This window comes from Podarcis liolepis (genome assembly GCF_965112155.1).
Source record: "Podarcis liolepis genome assembly, chromosome: 8".
Lineage (NCBI taxonomy): Eukaryota > Metazoa > Chordata > Lepidosauria > Squamata > Lacertidae > Podarcis > Podarcis liolepis.
Genome location: NC_139560.1, coordinates 16,292,058 through 16,317,760, shown reverse-complemented (window position 1 = coordinate 16,317,760; position 25,703 = coordinate 16,292,058). Strand labels below are relative to the sequence as shown.

Genomic DNA, 25,703 nt, shown 5'->3' with positions numbered 1-25,703 from the left:
GATACAATACTAACAGAGAAACCTGCCAGAACTGATGATCGAGGCCTCCCACTTCCCCCCAATTCTCTTTCCCATCCGGCTGTTTCCCATGCAGTGTTAACCCCCCCCCCACTTGGGGGGGGGCCTGCGTTCTCTGTGCTTGTTGTTCTGCTACATGCAAAAGTCGCTGAGACCTTGGAGACAAGGGAGGAGGGGAGCCGAATACAGTAGGACTGGCAGGCTCCTGTGAATCTGTTGCAGCCTCAGCCTTCCCCTCTCCTTCAGCTGCCTGTCCTATATCTGCAGTGCTTTCTGCCTCTTCTTCCTCTCTCTCACTTAAGCCTGTTGCTTGTTCAGCGCCCAACCATTCTGCCCCCTCCTCTTCTTCCTCTGACCTGCCTGCCATGTCCCAACACCACTCCCCTGGATCTCAGCCTTCCTCTTTTGCGGCTCCTCTGGGGGTTTCTCTGGCAGGAGCCTCCCACCAGTCCATCCAGTCTCTGGCACCGGGTCCTGCTTGTTGGTTTCCCACAGGCATCCAGTTAGCCTCTGTGAGAACAAGATGCTGGACCAGACAATTCCTTGGCAGGGCTCTTCTTATGTTCTGTTTAACTGCCCATCCGAAGCCCTGCTGGGTTCTCAGCAGCAAGAGATAAGTGAGGTCAGCAGAGCTCTTGCTCTTGCACTCCTCCAGGCTTTTAAGTTTTATTCCCCTTTGTTAAGCACTTTCCCTCCTACTGGGGACAATCAGGAGGAAATTCACAGGACCAGCTTCTGAGAACATACTACAAAGGCCAACCGCTGAATTGCCTGGGCTGTAAGCATTCAACAGAGCTAGGTGCACAGCTGTACAGTGGTACCTCGGGTTAAGTATTTAATTCGTTCCGGAGGTCCGTTCTTAACCTGAAACTGTTCTTAACCTGAAGCACCACTTTAGCTAACGGGGCCTCCCACTGCTGCTGCTGCGCCGCCGGAGCACGATTTCTGTTCTCATCCTGAAGCAAAGTTCTTAACCCGAGGTACTATTTCAAGGTTAGTGGAGTCTGTAACCTGAAGCGTATGTAACCTGAAGTGTATGTAACCTGAGGTACCACTGTAATGCCTTCTCAAAGGGGAAGAGACCCAGGTTGCTGAAAAAGTTAGATTTAATTTTTCGTTTTCCTGGAAATATAAGAATGCTGCTTATTTTATCATTTTGTAAAAGCAGAAGAATCGTTCTAGGAGTCAGCGCATGAGCCCATCTTGGCACAGGGCCACCACCCGAGTCTTCTTTTGGACCGTGCAGACGTTGTCAGTTTTTGGAAGAAATACTGTCACGTTTGGCTTTGTGATGCAAGATACTAATCAGGCCTGGGCACTGTCAAAAACACGAAGGATTATGGCTAACTCAGTCACTGCCAAAAGCAACTGTCTCCCTTTGGGTTGTACAGTGTAGTGCCTCAGCAATCATTTTGGATGATCTAGCAGGTGTTTAAGCCATAGATTGTACTTGCATTTGCCATTCTAGTTATCGGAATGGCTGGTGGGAGGCTTTTGTTACGGATTTCCTACCAGATTTCTGTGAGCAGGCCTGTGTAGGTAATAGACATCACTGGTGTTTTTTAATTTTTAAATTTATTTCATGAAATGTATACAGTGGTACCTCCGGTTAAGTTCTTAATTCGTTCCAGAGGTCCGTTCTTAATCTGAAACTGTTCTTAACCTGAAGCACCACTTTAGCTAATGGGGCCTCCTGCTGCCGCCATGCCACCGGAGCATGATTTCTGTTCTCATCCTGAAGCAAAGTTCTTAACCTGAAGCACTATTTCTGGGTTAGCGGAGTCTGTAACCTGAAGCGTATGTAACCCTGTACACTACTCGATTGCAGAAAAAAACATCAAAGTGGTTTCTGAAGGAAAAGGAAAAGATAAAACAATACCATTATGTCTACAAAACTTACCCCTGCTGAAATCCCTCATGACTCAGAGAGAATCTGAGTTTTAGGAGGGTGCGTGAAGGACAGCCACCTATAGGGTTGCCATAGTTTGAAGAGCAAAAAAAGAGGACACATTTGCCAACTTTTAGCTATGGATTACTATGACGACTCTACCCATGAAAAAAAGAGGATGTGTCCTGGAAAAAACCAGGACAACCTGTTTCCTGGGAACCCTACTCCACATTCTCGGCAAATAAAATGGTCTGTATGGAATCTTACTGCCAGGTTATCTATGGAACAGAAAAAGCAGCCTCTCTGGGTCACATGCTGAGAGACATCATCTGAAAACTACAAGCAGTCGCTTCTGCCAAAGTTTTATTAAACATGAATCAGGCATTGTTGGTTACACCCTGAAACCACCCAGTGCACAGTTTCGGGGTGTGAGGAACTTGAATTAACAATGTAGCTGGTGTGTAAGAAGCTATTGGAAGTTTGAGAAATAGGAACAGATGGTTCTCCAGTTTGGTCTAGCAGGGATCCCACACGAATGTAGCTACCAGAAAATGAAACAGTTATTAACATTCACTACCATTTACTGGAATAATACATTTAGGTCGCTTCCAGATTGTCAGCATTTTACAGGAGGGATCCATATCGGAAATTTAGGTTTGCACAATTAGAGTGGATTTTAAAGCACATCAAATCCACTTTAAAAATTTAGAACTTTTTGTGCTTCAGAAAGTGATGGGGGAATGCGCTGAAAAATGTGGGGCTTCAGTTACATTTGAAATTTTATTTATGTTTTAAGTTAACTTTTTTGAATGGTTTTAGGACTGAAATTTTTAAAAAAGATTAAAAAGAAAAGAAAAGATAGAAATGAATGTGGGATGAATGAATGATTAACACAGATAAACACCCTGCAAGTGAATCGGGATGAATTCAGTGTGAATGTTCATTGTCGTGTAACCTCCCAGCGAGCAAATCAGAGTTAATGCTCAATAAAGACCAGGCATAGTCTAACCTCAGTGTAAGCTTTGTGCAAGAAAATCAGGGTGAATACAGACTGTCTGTAGGAGCTCTTCAAATGATCTCCCTTTTCTCACAATGGCCAGAACTACCCTGACAACCCCAGGTGTCCTCTGAACAGCTTTGCAATTGAGGCTGAAGTTTGAAACAGACAATCGTTTAAGTAGAATATGATAGCAAAGCAGTAGCAGACCAGGGCTGCAAACAATTTCCAAGTAGCAGAGCAGGAAAGAGTAAGGGATGCAGCCACAGGTGGGGATGTGGAGGATGATGGCACCAAATTCTCTGCATTGCCCCAAAGGGACTAAATGCCTGAGTAAAGAAAAACTGTATTTGCAAGGGACAAATCTACAAGGAGAGGGCATTCCATCATGTGACCCCGGGGTGGTTTACAAAAGAATACAGTGGTACCCTGGTTCTCAAACGCCTTGGTACTCAAACAACTTGGAATCCATACACTGCAAACCCAGACGTAAGTGTTCTGGTTTGCGAACTTTTTTTGGAAGCCGAACTTGCTCCGTTTTGAGAGTTACGCTTCCGATTCAAGTGCCACACTTCCGTTTTGAGTGTTACGCTGAAGTCTTTCTGTTTTTGCTATTTATTTTGCTTTTTTGTTTTTGTGGCTTTTGTGTGTGTGTGTGTGTGTGTGTGTGCGTGTGTGCGTGACTGTGTGGAACCCAGTTCAGCTACGGATTGATTGATTGCGCGACTGCAGTACATTGTTTATTGCTTTCATTTTCTAGATCAGTGGTCTCGTTCAATAGTAAAATTCATGTTAAATTGCTATTTTAGGGGATGTTTTTAAAAGCCTGGAATGGATTAATCCATTTTGCACCACTTTCTATGGGAAAGCGTGCCTTGGTTTTGGAATGCTTTGGTTTTGGAACGGACTTTCGGAACAGATTGAGTTTGAGAACCAGGGTACCACTGTACAAAGAACACAATACAGTAAGAACGTAATGATCGCAACATTGTAGATGTTCCTTCCCCCCCCCACAAAAAATTATTGATTTTAACAGATATAACATATAAAACATACAAAAGAAAACACACTACAATACTACAAAAAAGAAAGAAAAAACAAAAATAAAAACACATATTCCTTCTAAAGTTCATTTTAAATTCCATTGTTAACTGACTTCCTCAAATCCCCGCTAACTGAGTTTCATTGTATCACCTTGTAACAGTTCTCCAAGATCATCTTTCTGCTACAGTTAACTCCTTAAATTTACTATCTTCATCTCTTTTCTTATTGACTTAAATCCATATTACTATACAACATTCTTATTCTAATCCTAGGCCTGTTTGATACTTTCTTTCTTTTTTTAAAAAAATATTTATTAGTTTTTCACAAATTATAAAAACACATACAATACACACAATACACAATACAAAAATATACACACAAAAACAAACTAACACGTATAATTTCAAATCCTTTTTTTCATAAACCTTGCTTCACCGACTTCCCCATACCTCCCCTTTCTGCATTCCAATTTCCAAATTTGTTTCAGCAAATCCTCCCCCTTAATTTTATCCAGTTGTTTCCATTTCTTTTCTTTTACTTAATCTTTTACAGCTGTAATCCCTTACTTTCTATAGCCACAACATTTTAACACTCGTTAATTTTACAATATTTCTTAAGATAAATTTTAAATTTCTTCCAATCCTGTTTGATACTTTCAAGTACTTTCTAATTATCTTATATTACAATATTTAGCTACGTAATCTTTAAATTTCTTCCAATCTTCTTGGTTCCTCTTGTTTCTGATCGCAGATTCTTCCAGTCAGGTCAGCCAACTCCAAAAACTCCAACATTTTCATCTGCCATTCTTCTACCATTGGTATTTTTTGAGATTTCCAATTTTTAGCTAACAGCAGTCTTGCCGCTGTGGTGGCATACAATAATAACCTAACATCTTTTTTGGGCAATTCCAATCCTAATATTCCAAGTCAAAAGGCTTCTGGTTTCTTTACAAATGTATACAGTGGTAGAATTAAGTTAAGTACTTAATTCGTTCCGGAGGTCTGTTCTTAACCTGAAACTGTTCTTAACCTGAAGCACCACTTTAGCTAATGGGGCCTCCTGCTGCTGCTGCACCGCCGGAGCATGATTTCTGTTCTCATCCTGAAGCAAAGTTCTTAACCTGAAACACCATTTCTGGGTTAACGGAGTCTGTAACCTGAAGCGTATGTAACCTGAAGCGTATGTAACCCGAGGTACCACTGTATTTCAACATTTTTTTCAACTCATTATAGATCTTTTCCAGAAGTCCTTAACTTTAGGACACAATGTTGTAGATGTTTCTAACTAGCTTCTTATTGATGTAACTCTATAAAACCCTACTTTCTCTTGCTTGATCACTGGATGATGTGGAGATGGGGGAGTCTGGGAAAAGGGAAGCTTTCATCAACCCACTTAACTTGTTTCTTCACACCTACCGGGATGGCTATTTGGGATGCGCAAGCGAAGGCAGAAAACAACAGAAGTATGAAAATTCCTGCTATATGTTGCTCTGAAGTGTTGTCCATAGAAGAACCTCCTTATTGATTCAGAACTATCCATGTTGCCAGCAGCCCTTTCCTTTCCTCTTCTTCTTGCTCCCAGTATTTGCCTTCTCGTCTTGCCTGTTATGATCATTAAAAAAAATCTATTTTCCGTCCGGCCTGTCATTATAATAACTGAATCTATAAATGGACCTGCGCTTTAATCCTTCCTTCGTTTGCGGTGAAGGGAATCTGGAAGCTGAAAACAGTGAGTCAATGTACGGTGGCAGGTGAATATTGTATCATCAAGGCAACTAAGTTTTTTTCCAGAAGGATATTTCTGGAGCTCTATCAACAAGCAGCAGCCAAACAACAGCTTTCCTGAATCCGGCCGCATCCTTAAAAATAACTTAGCAAGCCAAGGCCAGCTCAGATGTTTGCGGGCCAACATGGTAACATAAGAACATAAGGAGAGTCCTGCTGGATCTGGCCAATGACCCATCTAGGCCAGAATCCTGTTCTCACAGTGGCCAACCAGATGACCCGGGAAGCTTGGAAGAAGGATCTGAAGGCATGGCATGTGGTTGGCAGGCCTGTTTCCATGGGAAGCCCTTATTGGGATTAGAACATGCAATGTTTTTTCCTTCCCAAATGGAAGCTCTGTGGCAGAGCCATACAAAAGAAGAAGAAGAGTTTGGATTTGATATCCCGCTTTATCACTACCGGAAGAAGTCTCATTCTCAGTGCCCATTCTGTTCTAGACTCAAAGTGATGGCCTACCACTTAATCCAAGAGATTGGTTATGTATGCATTGCAGGCATGAACTCTCACCCTTCAGGATCAAAGAGCTGCTCAGAGATGTTCCTCATCAAGGGGCTCAACTGATGTGGTCAACCTTGTTCTGCCATTAGAGGCTGAATTCCTAAGTGCCCTTATGGGAAAGGACCTTCTTGCAGAACATTCTTCTCCAATCTACCCATCTAGAAGGTCAAAGAGTGCATTGGCTTTGGTGAGATGGCACAAATATCCGAGAAACCCAATTCCAGGGAAACGACTGCTATGTTTGCTCAGTGCCCTCTTGATCTTCTTGGCCTCGGTTTGCTTACTCTATAATGAGCGCTATTGAAGTGGGCAGGAGTATTCCTGCAATATGATTCAAAGAGTCTCCATCCATCCAGACGGCTTTAATCGCTTGCGCAAAGACCCACTTTGACACTGAAAGCTCATTATTCATGGCTGTATCTGATAAGCCAGATTTGGCTGGTGCCAGTTTCAACATCTCCTCCAGTTACAAGCCATTGATCCAAAAGAAGCAGCAAAGTGTTATCTTTTTCTAAATCTATTGCAAGTTATGGACGTTGGAAGTGATACAAGATAAGCTCTGACCAGTACATTTTCTTGACAGATTTCTCCCACTGCCACCTCCTTTCATCTCTGGCTAAATTATGCTTCATGACGCTGTGATTTGGTTAACCAGCAGCAGCAGAGTTCTGTTATTTCGAGAACAGTTATAATCTATACCTTTCTTCTTTTGGGGCATCAGATCAGCTCCATTAGGATGACGGGAGGAGCTCATTTGAGACCTGGGTTTGGAACTGAATCAGCCTTGGTCACTCTGATGGATGGCCATTATTGGGAAAGAGACCAGAGGAGCGTGGCCCTGCCTCTTTTGCTTGAAATTTTGATGGCTTTTGATACCATTGACCATGGTATCCTCCTGGGCCAGCTCTGTGGGATGAGTATTAAGGGTGCTGTTTTCAGTGGTTCCATTCTTATTTTCAGAGAGTAAAATTTGGAGACTGTTCCTTGGACCCACATCAGTTATGTCATAGCATTCCACAGGGCACTATTTTTTTCCCATCTAAAGGAAGGCTTTGGAAGTGGTCGCGAAGAGGTTTGGGACAAGGTGTTATCAGTATGCTGATGAAACCTTACTCTGTTTCTTTGTTTCAGGATAGACTGTTTGGGGACTGAATGCCGCTGAGCTCAGCTGTGATGGAGATCTGTTGCACCCTAAGCTGCACACAGTAGGGACGCAGGTGGCGCTGTGGTCTAAACCACAGAGCCTAGGGCTTGCCGATCAGAAGGTCGGCGGTTCGAATCCCCGTGACGGGGTGAGCTCCCGTTGCTCGGTCCCAGCTCCTGCCAACCTAGCAGTTTGAAAGCACACCAAAAAGTGCAAGTAGATAAATAGGTACCACTCCAGCGGGAAGGTAAACGGTGTTTCCGTGCGCTGCTCTGGTTTGCCAGAAGCGGCTTAGTCATGCTGGCCACATGACCCGGAAGCTGTACGCCTGCTCCCTCGGCCATTAAAGCGAGATGAGTGCTGCAACCCCAGAGTCAGTCACGACTGGACCTAATGGTCAGGGGTCCCTTTACCTTTAAAGGAAGGCTTTGGAAGTGGTCATGAAGAGGTTTTGGACAAGGTGTTATCGATATGCTGATGAAACCCTACTCTATTTCTCTGATTCAGGATAGGCTGTTTGGGGACTTAAATGCCGCTGAGCTGGAGATCTGTTGCACCCTAAGCTGCACACAAACGGGCTGCACAAAGGAAAACAGGCTAAGAACAAACCATAGCACTCACTTTGTTTTTAAGGGTCAAGGTGTAAATAATCTTTCTTGAACCATGAATCATGCGGCAGTTCTCCTGAACCCCCCAAACTGCCCTGTTACAAGGGCAGGAGAAACAGCTATGAAATGCAGTTTGCTGTCAAGCAACATCTGGCGTCTCTCCTTCTGCCTTAGGTGGAGAGAAGAAACTGGGATGCTGCATTTGCTGAAGGCATCTCCTTTTTATATGGATGCGTTGAAAGCAAGATAAGAAGACACCTTTAGAAATTTCCCTTCTGCCTTCCTGTGCTATTCAAGTATATATTGCTGCATTTCCAATGAAAACTTCTTCTTCTTCCTCTTCTGTGATTTTCTTCTCTTTTCTCCTCTGTTTGTAGGGCTGGCAGGTCTAATGCCAAAGAACTCAAGGAAAGGAGAACAGATCCCTTGAAGTTGTTGATCAGCAGTTAGCAGCACCTGCAGAGGAACCCATGGTCACAATTCTGAGATGAATTTGTTTCTAAATGCACAACTATCCATGCAAATACATACATACATCATGTATGTAGTGATGTATGGAAGTGAGAGTTGGACCATAAAGAAGGCTGATCACTGAAGAATTGATGCTTTTGAATTATGGTGCTGGAGGAGACTCTTGAGAGTCCCATGGACTGCAAGAAGATCAAACCTATCCATTCTGAAGGAAATCAGCCCTGAGTGCTCACTGGAAGGACAGATCGTGAAGCTGAGGCTCCAATACTTTGGCCACCTCATGAGAAGAGAAGACTCCTTGGAAAAGACCCTGATGCTGGGAAAGATTGAGGGCACAAAGAGAAGGGAACAACAGACGACGAGATGGTTGGACAGTGTTCTCGAAGCCACCAGCATGAGTTTGACCAAACTGTGGGAGGCAGTGGAAGACAGGAGTGCCTGGTGTGCTCTGGTCCATGGGGTCACGAAGAGTCGGACATGACTAAACGACTAAACAACCACAACAATACATGCAAATTAGAACAAAATGTAAGATTTAAGCACAAATGCATCTTCTTTGATCCTCTTTTTGGGTGATCCCTTTCCTTTATTTATTTTGGCAAGGCATAAGTGGTCAATCCAGTCTCTGTAGCCTAGCATTCAGAGGTCCCTTGTAGCATGCTAAGTACTCCCTGGGCTCTTTTGTGGGTGTCCCCCACCCCATCGGTATGTGTCCCCTAAGGATTTTCTATACTTCTGCAAACCTTGGGGTTCTCCCGAGCCCAAAATGGGCGCTGTCATTTTGCATCCGCAAAGCAATAGCACTCACAGCCCGTTGCTGGTAATAGAGAGAAGGATTGTTTGTGAAAGTTTAGAAGAGGAAGAACCAATGCAGTCATTTTGCCTCTGTTAGACAGCTATAAAAAAATGTTTGCTTTAAGCCTAATTATGTTCGGTTTCAGCTGCCTGTTGGTGGGCATGTATGTGGGTCCCTCCTACAGCAGATTTCTGTGTCTTGTGGTATACTTTGTTTTGCAGAAGAATAGCAGGAATACTTTTCATTTCCATTTGGAATAGACGAGGGAGGATATTTGTTGTGTGTGTGTGTGTGTGTGTGTGTGTTCTAGTATAAACTACCCAAACTGTTGGGTTGTTGTTTTTTATTAAAGAAGGAACTGAATCTTTTGGAAAATCCCAGTGTTAAAAAGGTAGGTTTTCTCTGAAACTTCCAAGCAAAGTGGGAAAAGAGGGGCAAAGATAGATCTTCATGTGGCCCATCTCATGAGGATGACAAGGAGGGGAAAACATATGTAAGTTTATGGCCTCTTTCATCCCCTTCCATTTTTAAAAAAGTGGCACACTTCCTATTGTTTTTGCATACAATGCGTAAATTGCCACCTTAGTTCCCTGCATTGATCTGGGATTCTTCTGATCTCCAAGAAGCCCTTCTGTGTAGCATTTGAGGGAGCGGGCTGGGCTGAGGGCCAGCAGCACATTCAAGACAATCTACTGAGGTCCAAACTGCATGTGACTCTTAACACATGCAAACAGCAGCCATCAGTCAGGATCATGGTCGTGACGGATTGGCAGGGGCATTCAATGATTCATCCTCTGCTGTTGGCCGATCGGAAATCAATGCCACCTCTCAGAAACTGTCATTTGCCTTACAAGGGTATAACGGATCCTCACCAATTTTATATATACAGTGGTACCTTGGTTTACAAATTTAATCCGTTCCAGAAGTCCGTTCTTAAACCAAAGTACAGTGGTACCTCGGGTTAAGTACTTAATTCGTTCCAGAGGTCTGTTCTTAACCTGAAACTGTTCTTAACCTGAAGCACCACTTTAGCTAATGGGGCCACCTGCTGCCGCTTCGCCGCTGGAGCCCGATTTCTGTTCTTATCCTGAAGCAAAGTTCTTAACCTGAAGCACTATTTCTGGGTTAGCGGAGTCTGTAATATGAAGCGTATGTACCTGAAGCGTATGTAACATGAGGTACCACTGTATTCTTAAACCAAGGCGTGCTTTCCCATAGCAGCGGGGGACTCAATTTACAAATGGAACACACTCAACAGGAAGCAAAACATGTTCTTATTCCAAGGCAAAGTTCACAAACCAAAACACCTACTTCCAGCATTTGCAGCGTTCTTAATCCAAGTTGTTCATAAACTAAGCTGTTCTTAAACCAAGGTACCACTGTATATATAAATTGTACTACAATTTGCTCTTTGTAACTTTAAAAGGTATGCACAATGTTAAACATCGCATGGAATTTTGCCCTGAGCTCATGGTGGCGGCAGTGTTTTCATAACTATTTTTTAAACTGTAGTACAATAAAAAAACTGACAGTAAGGAAACAAATGGTTACAGATCCCTCATGGGACTTTGTTAAAGTACATGATTGGAAAAGTATGTCAAAGTATATGATTGGGGAGGAAGTGATGAGCATTAAAATCAGATGAGCAATATGGGAAACAGCTATCTGATATAGCCCCTCCAAAACCCAGCATGGCTAGTTGAAGGTCAGGAGCTCTCAAAAGAAGCATTTATAAAAGTTAGGAATGGAAGCCCGTGTCAAATTGATTAGATGTAGTTTTGAGTTCATGGTTGAGGCAAAAAATTCATTATTAGGGGCTTGGTGGTTGGCGGTTAAACCTCACTGGCTGCAGTCCAAACCTTGGCTTCCAACTATCAGAGCTCAGCAGCACAGCAGGGCCACTACCCCATCAGAAGCGCTGCCCCACACAATGGCCGGGATGGAAGGTGGGGGACTAGGAACATCACCACACCAGGCTGGAGCTGGTATAGCCGTCAGACCTGGAATGGGTCGAATGTCGGTGCACAACAGCAGTGAAAACAGCTGAGGATTTAACAGCAGAAAACTGGCTTAGCCTAACACATGCCCCTCCAGTCCAGTGCAAGAGAAGGTTTCTATTGCTCTCTTAGCTGGTAGGCTACATCTTCCCCGAAATTGCTTCTTGTTTTATGGGCTGACATAAACTCGTTCTACCTAAAGGGGGTGGGAATATTCCACAAATGGAAAGCAAATATTGACTCTGGGCGTCTCGGTTGATGCCCATTAAAAAATAACAACGGTTCATTATTTCGCATTGTTGGTTTAGCTGTAAATAAAAAAAGGCATTTAGGGAACCGAGCAAGTCAGACGTGTAGATTTGATAGGCCTCTCTTAATGGGAAAATGTCACCAAAACCTGAAATCCACTTTTGTAGCACCCAGTTAACTTCTGCTTCCCAGGAACTTTGCTGCCTGGCATTTCAGGCCAAAAGGCACATTTCACACACCGTATTTTTCGCTCTATAAGATGCACCAGACCACAAGACGCACCTAGTTTTTGGAGGAGGAAAACAAGAAAAAAAATATTCTGAATCTCAGGAGCCAGAACAGCAAGAGGGATCGCTGCGCAGCGAAAGCAGCGATCCCTCTTGCTGTTCTGGCTTCTGGGATAGCTGCGCAGCCTGCATTCGCTCCATAAGACACACACACGTTTCCCCTTACTTTTTAGGAGGGAAAAAGTGAGTCTTACAGAGCAAAAAATACGGTAATTCCCTGAAACTGTCATCTAATGGCAATTAGATTATTGCCATTGGGCTATTATTGGGCAAAAAGAATCTTTGGGTAGGGGCACTTACATGCAGACCACCAGTAGAGTTGGGGGGCAGTTGCCCAGGGTTGAGAAGGGGGGTTTCCTTGGCAGCAACGGCAGCTGAGGGGCGGGAACAGCAGAACTGCAATCAAAGCTCAGAGCCGCCATTTAAATTTCCCACAATTCCCTAGGCCAATGGGGGATGCAGTGGGCAGTACATTACCAAGCCAGCTTTACAGTGCTTGTTTTTTGACATAGAAAACCTCGAAATACTACCTGGGCTCCCTGCCCACTGCTTCAGCAGATGCTCTTACATGTCAGAAAGTAAGTAAGCTTTATTCAACGCCTGCAAGCACAGATTGCATATGGCCACATTCGCACCAAGCATTTAAAGCACTGTTGACGGCACTTTAAACATTCATGGCTTCTCCCAAAGAATTCTGGGAATTGTAGTTTGTTAAGGGAGCTGAGGGTTGTTAGGGGGCTCCTTTCCCCCCTCCCAATGTGATTTAACAATCCATTTCTCTTCACAGGGAACTCTGATAATTGTAGCTGTTTTTACATTAAGTTGTACCCTGCCTTCCTTTTAACCTTCGGACGTTTCTTGAAGACTTTTTTTATTGCCCACAGGCCCATTCAGTTGTTCAATTTTCTTTGTTTAGGTGAGTCAGTCATTCTTGTGATGGTTTGACATCCTTTCATGATACATGATGTCCTGCACAGCCTTGTTATGTTCTGTGAGTGGGTGATACATAAGTAAATAAATAAAAAGGTCAAGGACTCTTGACGGTTAAGTCCAGTAGCGGACGACTCTGGGGTTGCGGCGCTTATCTCGCTTTACAGGCCGAGGGAGTTGGCGTTTGTCCACAGACAGTTTTCCCGGGTCATGTGGCCAGAATGGCTAAGCTGCTTCTGGTGCAACGGAACACTGAAACCAGAGCAGCGCACGGAAACACTGTTTTCCTTCCCGCCGGAGTGGTACCTATTTATCTACTTGCACTTTTTGGCCTGCTTTTGAACTACTAGGTTGAAATAATAAATAATAGATATCAAAAGGAAATAACCATTTTCTTGCCTTTTAGGGTCGTTCCAGGCTCTGTGGTATGAACAATGACAAATCATTTCCATAAATAGATAAATCACATGCTGACTCATACAACACCCAGCATGGTTTGCCCAGGGTAGATTTTGGCATCTCCAGAGGGGTCCTTCAAGGGTGCTGGGGAGGCTGCGGTTGTCCAAACACTTTCCCCAACTACTTTTGGCTTCTCCTGGCGCATGTTCAACTTTGCAAATATTGGGTAACAGTTCTGAGCAGCGGGAGCTATTGCTGGTTGCCATGATTTGGAGCAGGGAAACAACATTTAGGAAAAGAGGTGAGTAAATGCACCTTCGTCTCTTTTGCTTCCTGATCCTCAATTGTCCCTTCCTGAAATGGCTTCCCAGAGTATTTTTTTAAACGGGTGTCAGACTGTGACTATGGGCCTTTGTATGAAATGTGTAGCTTGGCCCTCAGATTCCCACTCTATGTGGCTATTCAAATATTTGTGCAAGAGTTATACGCAGAAGATAGTTATGACTCAAAAGCTTATTATGTCTTGACAAAGGTATTTTTGCTAGTGATCTGCCTCTGCTTAGAAATGACCAAACCATATCTTGCTATGGGGGAATTGTTTTGGCAAAATGGTTCATTTGTTTTATGCCACAGAATATTCATGTAAATGCTTTACAGCCTCTGGACTTATTCTGTCCATCCATAACTGCTGTTTCTTTCCTTTCCGATGTGCTGCACACAGTTGTACTTCAAGTAGGAATCAGGAGCTTTGGGTATGGTGGGGCATATACCTCTAGGCAGATGAATAAGGGTTCACATGCAAGAAAGGTGGAGACTTAGGGTGCCCGCATATTATATTATAATGCTGAATAATATTGTTGTTGGCATCTGTCTGTCCCAAAAGACAATGGAGTGCGCTTCCACGGGTGAAGTCAAACTGCTCCATTAGCAGTACCGAATTGACCTTCCATGGTACGCAAGCTTGGGCAGTGTGTAAAGAGGTCCTGGGCTGCCAAGACTGTCGGAGCCTCCGTACGACCGAGCTGTAATAGCTACTCCTCCGGACGTATCTTCGGAACCCCATCCAGGCTTTCCTCCAACAGTGATTAATGACCTAGGTCTTTGAACGAGACTTCAGGCATGCTCTCCATTGCGCAGAGTACTCAGCAGCAGAAGGAGCCAGAAATATGTGCTACATTGCTACTTTATTTCTAACTACGCAAAACAGAAAAGAATATGCGTCTGCTCTCTGCGAGAGACAGAAAACAACAGAACAAAGAAACAGGAAACCAGTAACTTCAACATCCGTCTCCTGTGAGACTTCCAACTGTCTGGAATGTCAACAGAGTCTTGCGACTCCAAGAACTGCACAGTGGCATAACAGAAACCTAACAAAGACAACCAGGCCCCCCTCTTGGTCTCACTGATGTGGTCCAAAGGAATACATTTGGCACCAGCTTGGCTGCAGGAGTTGCCAGAAGGAGGCGCCATCCAACCGCCTTAGGGACTCCACTCTGGATTTGTGTAGGGTTTACTCCTTAGCCTTTTCTTCTCCTGAAGAAATCCCGCAAGAGCCTTTTTTCTCCTAGATGGGATACCTTCCCAGGTTGATGAGTCCCATCAGTCCCTTGCTTCCCTCTACAGCACGTCTTGACCATTGGACCCACTATTGGTCTTGTCCGGTCAATCTGCTGGAGCCTGTCTTTGCATGCAGGGGAAGTCCCTAACTCACAGAGGATTTGAGATCCATCGGCTATCCTCACCTGGTTTAGCCAGCCAGTCGAAGCCATTCCCCACTGCGTGCCTGCTATCGCACACTGACAGCTTCTAGGAACCACAGGTGAGTGCTGAGTGGGGCCCAAAGGTGGACCAACTACCCCCGAAGGAGCATGGCATGTCCCGCACCAGAGATACTCCTCCTCCCTAACATTCCATACACCCCATGGAATAATCAACACCATTATAACGGTTTGTATCCAAAGTAGTGTTAAGTAAATTGTATCATCAGCCAAAGTATTTCCATTTGTGCAACAGAACTTTCTTCCCTTCCCTCCCCCCTCAATCTCTAAATCTCTTCTAGAGGGTTCCCTGGGGGTTCCCTCTAGGGGTTCCCCCAGCCCTCCACAGCAGATTTGCGGAGGGCATGGGCCATATGTAGGGGGAGGAGAGGTGAGAATGTTCTGTTGTGCAAGCAGAAATCCTTATGCTAATGGGACACGTTAACTTAATTATTGGGTTTTAACTGTTTTTAGAATGCTGTTTAAAAATGTTTTACATCATTGATAAGTTTGCCACCCTGGTCTCCTTCATGAGGAAGAGTGGGATATAAATTGATTGATTGATTGATTGATTGATTGATTAAATAAATAAATAAATAAATAAATAAATAAATAAATAACAATAGTCTAGTATTCGTTTCCCACCCTATACCAAAAGTTCCTGTGGCAGGTTACATAATAAAAACAAAGCAGTGAAAAAGCAACGCCACCCATAACCTCAAACCCATCCAAGACGTTACAGAGATGACACCAAAATCAGTCCTTCAATTTTCAATACTAGGTACTGAGTAAGTCCTAGCATGTGTGGTCCTTGTAATTCAACATGTGTAATAAGATTGATACGGCTAACATTGTCCCCCTCTGATGCTGCCAAAGCCTATTATCCATCTTCAGGGATGATGATGTCTCTAGAACTCCCTTGGTGGTCCTGACCATCCTTGGCAATGCCAGAGACAAAGGAAGAAGCAAACAAACAGCCTTCTCTCCTGGGTCTGCATCTTCTCAGAATGGTTTTGTGACTGCAGCGAATGAGTCTGCAGCTCTGAGCACCGGCAGAGGTGCACAGTAAGGCAACAACCCATTCCCAACAACCAATAATCAGGTTTAGAAAAGGCACGTGGTGCAGTACTCTTGAAAGGGGTGTCCACATGGAGCAACCCCAGAGCCCAAGTCCCTAGGTCATTTGTGCTGGTCTCCAGATCTCCTGCTCCTTCCCTTGCACAAATCTGTGTCATGTTGGACCTGTTCCTCAGGTCTTTTAAATCCCTGGCAATGTCCCTGTGTTCTTGGGACCACGCCCCAGCACAATCCAGAAAAGGGGCCACATGTTTGAATGCACCCCTGAGAAATCTAGCAGGGTTCTGGTTATCAAAACAAGAGGACAAGGTTGCTGTAGTTGCTCTGTGGAGATCCTGAGGCAACATTTCCCATTTGACCCCATTTTCATAATGATTTCCCTTTCCTTCCGCATTCTCTGGAACATTCTTATCTTATTGGCTTGCATTTAAGTCTTGCATATATTACTGTTTCCCCTACATGTTAGCTGAAGCAGTTGTTTTTTAGCCATTCCTTTTAGAATGTATTCCAAATGTGACGTCTTAAGGCTAGTTCAGCATACACACACACACTAGCCTGCTCCAGACATTCAGAGGAATGTGTGAAGGGTCAAAGGGATGGGGAAAGACTGCAGAGCATTGGTCTAGCATGCAGAAGACTCCCGATTCAATCCCTGGTTAGATCAATAGAACTGTGGTGGCCATGTGTCTTACCTAACAGACAACAGTCCTATATTTGTTGGTGTCCTCTATCCAAAAAAGTATTCGCTCCAAATCCGCTTAGAGATAAAGAACCACAAGAAGGGAGCTGCCCATCTTCTGAACAGCAGACTGGCAAGGTGCGCTAGTCACCTGGTCAATCTTTCTCACTATGGTGAATTTTTGCACCAACGGTGGAAAATCAGCCTGTGTTGTCCTCCAGAAATATCCTCTCGCAGCATGTTGACCAGTAGGGGAGCTGTGATGGACAGCTGAGGCGGACTAGGGTCTGGTGATGCTGTTACTCTGAAACCAGGGTGCTTAGCCTCTCGCAGATCAGCTAAAGAGTCAGCTAGCCACAGAGGGGGAAAGAAACAGCACTTTGGGGGAGAATAAAAGGAGCAGTTTCTGAGGGAGAGAGATGTATTAGGACTTGTCTTGGAGAGGGCAGTTAGGGAGTGAGATTGGGAGAAGCATAGGGTTTGACTGAGGGACAACTGGTTCTGAGTTAAGTTAAACGTACACACAGAGGAGACTATCCATAGTGAGAGGACAGAGCCTGGCAGCTTGGATAGGGAGACCGGGGTGAGGGTCTGGGAAACACAGGAATGTTCTGGTAGGGCTGAGTCTGAGCCAGGAGAGGTAGAGCCTGTCAGAGTTCAGGCTACCTGGGTCTCAATATAGCCAAGGAGGGGAGAGTTCATATCTATCTATCTATCTATCTATCTATCTATCTATCTATCTATCATCTATCTATCATCTATCTATCTATCATCTATCATCTATCTATCTATCATCTATCTATCTATCATCTATCTATCTATCTATATCTATCTAATCTGTCTGTCGGTCTGTCTGTCTATCTGCCTATCTATCTGGTGTCATATTTTAATTCTTCCTCCCTCCCTTCTTCCCTTCCCATGTCCTTTATTATCTGCCCCTCGAATACCATTGGAGAGGGCGTGTCGGAGTTTGAATGCAGTAAAAAAAAGGTAAAACACTACACATGAGCAGTGTTTCACCAACAGAGCAGCATAAAACGATTAAAAAATTAAGCAATAAAAAGACAAGCTAATAACATGTTATGAATGTAAAAAGTAGGACATCATGTGTCCATCTACGTTATCAAAACCATTTCTTAACCCTTCCTTAATGTTAAAAACCATGTGTATAGATCTGCCCCTGGAGACTGAATGTAGCCCTCCAGTCCTCTCTGCCCGGCCTTCAATACTCTCCCTAGGCCACTCCCCCTCTTCCCAGGCCACACCCCTTGCTGGCCCTGCATTGCACCCTGAGCATTTATTGCCTCTCTGGAATGCCTGCAGAAGAAGAAGAAGAAGAAGAAGAAGAAGAAGAAGAAGAAGAAGAGTTTGGATTTGATATCCCGCCTTTCACTCCCTTTAAGGAGTCTCAAAGCGGCTAATGTTCTCCTTTCCCTTCCTCCCCCACAACAAACACTCTGTGAGGTGAGTGGGGCTGAGAGACTTCAAAGAAGTGTGACTAGCCCAAGGTCACCCAGCAGCTGCATGTGGAGGAGCGGAGACGCGAACCCGGTTCCCCAGATTATGAGACTACCGCTCTTAACCACTACACCACACTGAGAAGGGTGTGAAAGTGTGCGAAGTGTGTGAAGAAGCTAGGCTACAGGATAAAGGAACATTTTACACGAGTTGCTCCATCCACTTTGGCCTCTGGCTCTGGCCCTTGATAGGTTGCCCAGTGAAGAACGCGGCCCCCATCCCTGCTATATGAGCTATATCCCCTAATCAAGCACCGTCCCAGACATCCTATATTCCTCATTTCCTTAGATCAATAGAGGAATGAAAACTCCCTTTCCTGGCAAGTGTAAAGTCCGTGACAGACTACAATTAGAGCCAAAAAAACAGGTGCATTCTCAGAAGAAGAAGAAAGAGATTTGGAAAAAAAAATATGACCCAGTGAACGTCAGTCTCCTTCATGCTGCTTTTAAAAAAATATTTCCCACCTGGCCACATGTATCTTGGCAACAAGAGGTTTCTGCATTCACATGGTGCAATTTGCATTCATTTGTCGGTGCCTTCGCTGTCTTCCAGGGACACCAGAGAGACATCATTATGGGATTTTCCAAAAGGCTCCTGGCTATATTTAGTGATGGTGTGCAGTGAGTCAAAGCATCCACCTGTGTCCTCCACAAATAGACGTTATAAATAGCAGGGACCGAAGTGACTAAATCCCAGCTCCTGTTCTCCAGTTTTAGCATGAATTCAAATAGTGTTCCTGGTTCCAAGAACTGTAGGCTGTAAACTAAGGGGGCGTGGATACTGGAAATCTCGCAGTTACTCTTACTACCGGCTGGGCTAGCGGAAGGAAGTTGGAAAAAGGAGAAGTAACTTCACAGTGCTGTGATTCCTTTCGCTCCCCTCCACACCATACCTGCTTTTCCACAAGTCTTTGCTTATTATTCTTTAGTGCGTTAGGTGCACAGCCAGACATACTGCAAGCTTAGGTTTGCATGCTAAAATCAGGCTTGGTTCAGAAGCTTAACTAATCTGGATTCCTTTGCATTTTTGCTCAATTCAAAGAACAGGCTTTTCTCTTGTCTGTCTTGAACCTTGACTACACATATCGCTAACCAACAGTTTCCTTTAAAGGGATTATATTCTGGGAGAGCTCTAATACAGGTTTAGAGTTTGTTAAGGCTGCTGGAAGTTGTAGCCCTGTGAGGGGTACAGTTCCCAGGATTCTCTCGGGGGAAGTCATGTGCTTTCAATGCGCATTAGATGTACTTCAAATGTACGGCATGGATTGCTCCTAGTTTAAGAAATGGCCACCCAACTTCTGTTTAAAAACCTCCAACGAATGACAGTCCACTAGCTTCTGAGGGAGTCCCTTCCACAGTCGAACAGCTCCTCCTGTCAGAAGGTTATTCTGAATGATTAGCCTACCTAATGAGAGAATGCAGTTATTTTACTGTGCCTTAATACAACGCCCCCAGGACGCGGGTGGTGCTGTGGGTTAAACCACAGAGCCTAGGACTTGCCGATCAGAAGGTTGGCAGTTCAAATCCCTGCGACGGGGTGAGCTCCCGTTGCTTGGTCCCTGCTCCTGCTAACCTAGCAGTTCGAAAGCACATAAAAGTGCAAGTAGATAAATAGGTACCACTCCAGCAGGAAGGTAAACAGTGTTTCCGTGCACTGCTCTGGTTCGCCAGAAGCGGCTTAGTCATGCTGGCCACATGACCCGGAAGCTGTACGCCAACTCCCTCGGCCAATAAAGCGAGATGAGCGCCGCAACCCCAGAGTCAGCCTGGACCTAATGGTCAGGGGTCCTTTAATACAACCCCAGGGTGGACATTTTCTTTTTGCAGTTGTGATTCTTCAAACATTCGCCCAAGTGCCTCCAAATTCCATGGTTATGAGTTGACCAGGCAAATTCTTTGGAGCTGCCTGAAATCTAGGATCTGAGAAATTGTGAGGCCCCCATGTAACATTTCCACGTGGGAGGGTGTCCATGTGATGGATTAAAGCCCATCTTGTTGCTGCATGGTAATGCTTGCTAGAAATTCTCAGCTACTGTAGACCCTTTCCCAGCACAGAGCAAGGCTATCCTTGTTTCAGAAAGCCTGCAAGCCTTGGGGGGAGAGACACAGGGTGCCCATAAATCGCTCCACCAACTATTAAATTATAGCCAGCTACCCTTGAGAATAGCCAGGCTGTTCTAGGAACACAAGCAGCTATTATCATGGTGCCAGCAATACCACACAAATGGATGGGAAGGAAATAAAGACGAGCGAGCCCTGGCCTGCTAAAGCAATAAAAGAATTGAGGTGATTTTTCCATAGCGTAATGCTGGCCAGGAGACCAGGACAGACACTGCTATTCTTGCAAGCAGAAGTTGTCTGATCTCCTGTGAAGTGGTTTCGGAGCCAGGATCTCATTTTTCACAACTCACCTGAAAGTCGCCGCCCACCCACGGCAAAGCAAAGGAAGCTGCCATTGCTGGGTTCATGTGGTTAGCATCTGAATCACCAACAGCCTGTCCATTAGGGCAAATGAGGCACTGTCACACCAACCTGTCTGCCCTCAGCCAGCCCCCACCTGCCTGACTTCTGACCTACAACCAGTCCAGAAGGTTGCACTGCTTGTCAGCTCCTTCCTCCTTAGTCTCAGTGTCGCCCCCTGTAGAATTCAACAAGGAGGAGGAGGGTGGGGACAAAACTAGAATTAGCTGGCTCTGCCTGCAATCGCCTCTGGCACCACCTACTGTTGGGTTCCTGGCTTTCTGCCCTACCAGTCCCAACCATAGCTGTCAACTTTCAGATTTGAAAATAAGGGATCAGCAGCCTTGAAAATAAGGGATCAGCAGCCTCACCTGTCCTGGGGACAGTCTACGGGATATTTAACAATCTGGGATAGCAGCAGGAAGCAGCGGGAAACGGTGCTGGAATAAGGGAATTTCCTGCAAAAAAAGGGAAGGTTGACAGCTATGGTCCCAATGAGCAATAGCCACCAATGCCAGCAGCTCTACTTCCTGTTTTCTAAACCTACTGTTTTCTAGCACTGTTTTCTAAACCTACAGTAGATTAAACCCTTAGCCTAGACCATGTTCCTCAAACTTGGGTCTCCAGCTGTTGTTGGACTACATACAGGGGTCGACAAGGTTTACCTTGCCTGGGCCGGTTCACTCTAGCAGAGATCCCTCCATGGGTTGGATCACGTGCGCCCCCATGATTTCTGGCATCTGTGTCTGTGCAGACGTGATTTTTGGTGCCGCAAAAGTGGGTTCCCATGCTGCGCTGTGTCAGTTTAGCGCAGCATGCGGGGACTTGCCGAGTGGGCAGCTCGGTTCGGGCCAAATTTGAGAAACACTGGTCTAGGCCCTTAGTGAATATGGTTCTCTCTAGAAGTTGTTGGACTCCAGTTCCCATTCAGCTCCAGCCAGCTTAGCTAATGACCAGGGACGATGGGTGTTACGAGTCCAACAACATCTGGAAGGAAAGCATTCATTGCCTCCTCCACCAATCCACGTAGACTATTTCAGAATAATGAGCTTCAGCCAGTTCATTCACATTAAATACCCACATCCTTAGGGACGCTTGTCCGCATTAACAATGAATGTTTTCTGCTTTTCATACCATATCAGAGCCAAAAACAAGATGTGCCTGAAAGGATGCTAAGAAGCAGGAATGCTTAAGGGAAGGAAACCGGAGGGGAACCAATGAACTGAAACAAAGGAAAAGAAGGATCTGTAGCCATTTGGAACACATTTGCCAGCATTTATATCTTATAAAATTAGACCTGTGCTGCAAACGCTGTAAGTCTTCTGAGAAAGCATCCCTCTTGTGAACAAATTTAATTAGCTGTGCTATATAAGTACTCCCCAGTCATCGAGAAGTCCAAAGATAATTCTGCTGGGCTTCGTTTGGATGTGGGAGAGAGAGCTCTGGAACAATGGCGCCTTTGTAATATTTGCTTAATTGGCAAATATATACAAAGAGAGCCTAAAGGGAGCAAGCAGGAAACAAGCATCACGTTCCCAAAGCAGCTGGGTGGACCTCCTGCAGGGTCTCTGGCTCCTACCAGGCCAGCTAAGTGCTCTCAGCCTCTCCAAGTGCTTACAGTTGACTCTCTAGGCCTCCCTAAAACTCTATAACGTGTGTTGTATTTTGCAATCTGGAACGAGACTCCACCAAGACCATGAACATTATGTCCTTATGAAGCCAATGAGAACTTTTGGAAAAGAACAAACTAAGCCCCATATCTATCTATGCTGGGATGGGTTGCTATTTTGGAGTTGGTTGCAGCTAGAGATGGAAGAGATGAACTTCCCCACAAATTGCATACCCATCCCTCAACTGTCCCAGGTTTATCCTGTTTCTTCTTGTGAGAACAGCTAGGGGAGAGGCAGCGGGCGGACCGTTTGGGTAGCATGGAGTCTGCGCGCCCAAGCCACCGAGTCTCACCATGGCTCGGGCACGCTGCAGGCCCCGCGGTGAGTGCCGCCTGACATTTTGTCACCCCCCTAGGGTGACACCTGGGGCGGCCCACCCCTACCGCACTGCCTTCCTCCGTCCCTGCATGAGAGCACAGTAGCCATTTTGGGTATTGTGATCTTGCACTGTGATCTTGCTCTGAAAAAGCACTTTTTTGGGGGGGCGTGATCTCATGTGGGTCACGTGACTCACACAGGAATGCAGCCTCGTAAGATGCTGTCAGAGCTGCCCGAGGTCCCAGCTCACAAAGGACCAACGCCGGTTCGTTGTTATATACAAAAGTCTTTATTGAAGTTCAGTTTTACTTTCACAGCCGCAGCGCGCAGCTCTACATCTGAAACTCTAGACCGCTGAAGCTCCGTCTGAATCTCCTCCCCCCAGACACCAGTTTAAGACTCTAGCCTTGCTCCACCTCTTCCTTTGCTCTTTCCTCCTCTGGGTCCGCCTGTCCGCTGGGGTCTCGCCCTTCCTAGACTCTTCTGACGCTGAGTCCCCTGAGTCTTCCCCCTGCCTCCGGAGGGCTTTAGGACCTGGTTCCCAATCCGGGTTTTCTGCTGTCCCACGCGCCTGTACATTTGAACTTGGCACGCGCGCCCAGCCGGCAACCTTCCTCCTGACCGTTACACTGCTCCTGTCACTGCTTCCCCCTTCGGGGAGGCTAGCTGGACCTGACCTCCCCTCCGTTCCCCCACTCTCTGATAGAGGCGTGGTCAGCCCTGACTCCTCTTCTCTCCCTGCTGGAGGAGACGCTGGCCCTGACACATGGGACTCTTCCCCCCCACTACGCTCTGGTGGGGAAGCTGGTCCTGATCTCCAGCTGCTGCTTTGGGAGTCCCCGCTGGCCCCCTGTTTCTGGTGTGTGCCCCCTGGGACCCCCCTTGCCCTGGCCATCGGCGCCTCCTTCTGGGAATCTTCTGATTCGCTGGAGAAGCTCATGGAATCTCTCGGGTCACTGTCATACTCCCCTACGCTGCCCTCAGATCCTTCCCCTTCGCTCTCCATTTCCTCTCTCCCCTGTGCCTCTGTTCCTGAGCCCCTGACAGATGTGTATCCCGGTTTTTCGTTTTGGCATGTTGCAGGGTATGCAAACTGAGATCCTGTTGGAATAAGCAACAGCCTTTAATTGAAACCCACTGTACAAGGAAAGAGACAGACAGACAGAGACTGAGTAGCAAACATTGTGAGAGACAAAGCAGTATTTCACTTCCCGATTTTTCTGTATCGTGATACTTCCCATTTAGAACAAAGTCCATTTCTATCATTTTAATGTAAACCCCACCTTTAGGACTCAAAGATCTTATCTACCTACTGGAATTACCCTTTCAGACAGCTCTAATATTTTGTTCTCCAGAGTAGACAGAATGAACAACCCCCTCGCCATTGTAGTCAGGGGCTACCTTGTTCGGGGGTGTCCCAGAGGGGACGACGACTGAGCTCCAGGTTCCATCTACTTGGGTCCCTAAACCTTTCTGGCTCCTTTTTAATTAGCTGACAGGACTGATGAACATGCTGCAAAAACAAAGTAACATGGAGAGACCCCAGCCACTCAGGGACCTTAATTTGTCTGTATGCACATAAATTAGCATATGCAAAAATTATGCAACTATGTGCCATGAGCCTGTGTCCTGAGTATTTTCTCTCTCCTTCTAGTGTTGTGATGGATTATTGTGATTTTGCTTATTGCTGGTATGTTTGTGCTGCTGTGTTATTGAGTTTGCCATATGGTTTTTGTCTTGGGATGTATTGTTATTTTTCTGATTTTATGCCAGTGCTTTCAAAATGTTCTATGTTGCTTACAGCCTTTCTATGAGTCGAGTGACTTATAAATTGAAACAACAACAACCTCTATAATATAGCATAGCATATCATTCATATCATATCTAGGGTTATAGCATCCTTTCTAGGTCAGGAAGCAGTGGTTAAGGCAAAACAATTGAAAGATAACTATTCACTGAATGAGAAATATCAGCTGGCTGATAGAAACAGGCCTCAGTGAAGCCCAGGCTGTACTGAGCTCCTGCCCGGCTTCTAGTCATCTGACATATTCCTCTTCTAGAGGTCCTCTGAGAGCCAGCCTTGCATCAGCAGCAACACACAGTATAACTGGCCTCAGCTGGACAGGAGCCACCTGTCTATGAAAAGCTCCTGTGTACTTGGGCAAAGGTGTAAATAACCCTTCTAAACAGGCAAGGAAGGACTGCCTATTAGGGATGGATGAATCTGTTAAATTCACTTTCTCCTGAACATTTCCAGCATATTAATGAAAATTTCTCCTACTTTTGACGAACATGTTTCTGCAAGCAACGTTGCCTAATATGCAATAAATATTTGTATGTTGCTTTCGCTAATATGTGCATTTTATGCACTTTTTACCCTTACATACACATTTTTTCGTAACACACTGTTTGGTTGGAGAGATGTGAATTTGGAAGAATATTTAAATTCTGATTCACATATTAAAAAAAAACAAACCGACACTTTGGAAATTTCTCCTTAAAATGCAAACAGAACTGAATTCCTCTCCCTGGTCCCTACTGGATATTCAGTTATTCTGCATAGCCTCAGGACCATTCTGCACCAGGGAGAGCAAATTCGACAAGAAAGACCTGATGAGCATCACTTCCCAGATAACTAACTCCCATGTTTTTGGGGAAACATCTAGGATGTGCTTGCACTAGTAAGATCTGAATGCTCAAATTTGCTTAGGACAGAACGTGTACAATTTCAATGCTGTGTTTTAGATTTTGTGGGCTGATGGTTTTTTAAATGAAAACAGGTTTCGGTTATTACTGCAGAAATGTTGCATAACTTGGCGCAGGAACCTGGAGAGGAGCAAGGAAAATGTAACACGAGGAGCTGATCCGTGAAAATGAACTGCCCCCCCTCCAGCCCATCGCTTGTGTTAACTGCATTTTGCGGAATCCTCTGATCATATTTATTAGGACCCCAAGTTTTAATCAAGCATCATGTGCAATTAATTAAGGCAGCAACGCAACTGAGAGTTGAGCACGCTTGATGGAACAATCCTATGCTGATATTACGCCATGTATCCACTGTGTGCTCAGCCCAGAAGGTCACACAAGTAGAAAATACAAAAACCAGCACAAAAAC

General features: G+C 45.1%; 1 protein-coding gene across 2 annotated transcripts in view; it reads right to left on the bottom strand.

Annotated features, from left to right (window-relative positions):
• Positions 1–25,703, bottom strand: part of TNFRSF11B (TNF receptor superfamily member 11b) — a 110,395-nt gene that overhangs the window by 19,695 nt on the left and 64,997 nt on the right. The window contains exon 1 of one of the 2 annotated variants that reach the window (XM_083516890.1): positions 1,919–1,936. The exons of the other annotated variant lie outside the window; for it this stretch is intronic. The gene's annotated coding sequence lies outside the window, so the exon portion shown is untranslated. Of the gene's footprint in view, positions 1–1,918; positions 1,937–25,703 lie in introns of those variants that run through there. 2 annotated transcript variants of the gene reach the window in all.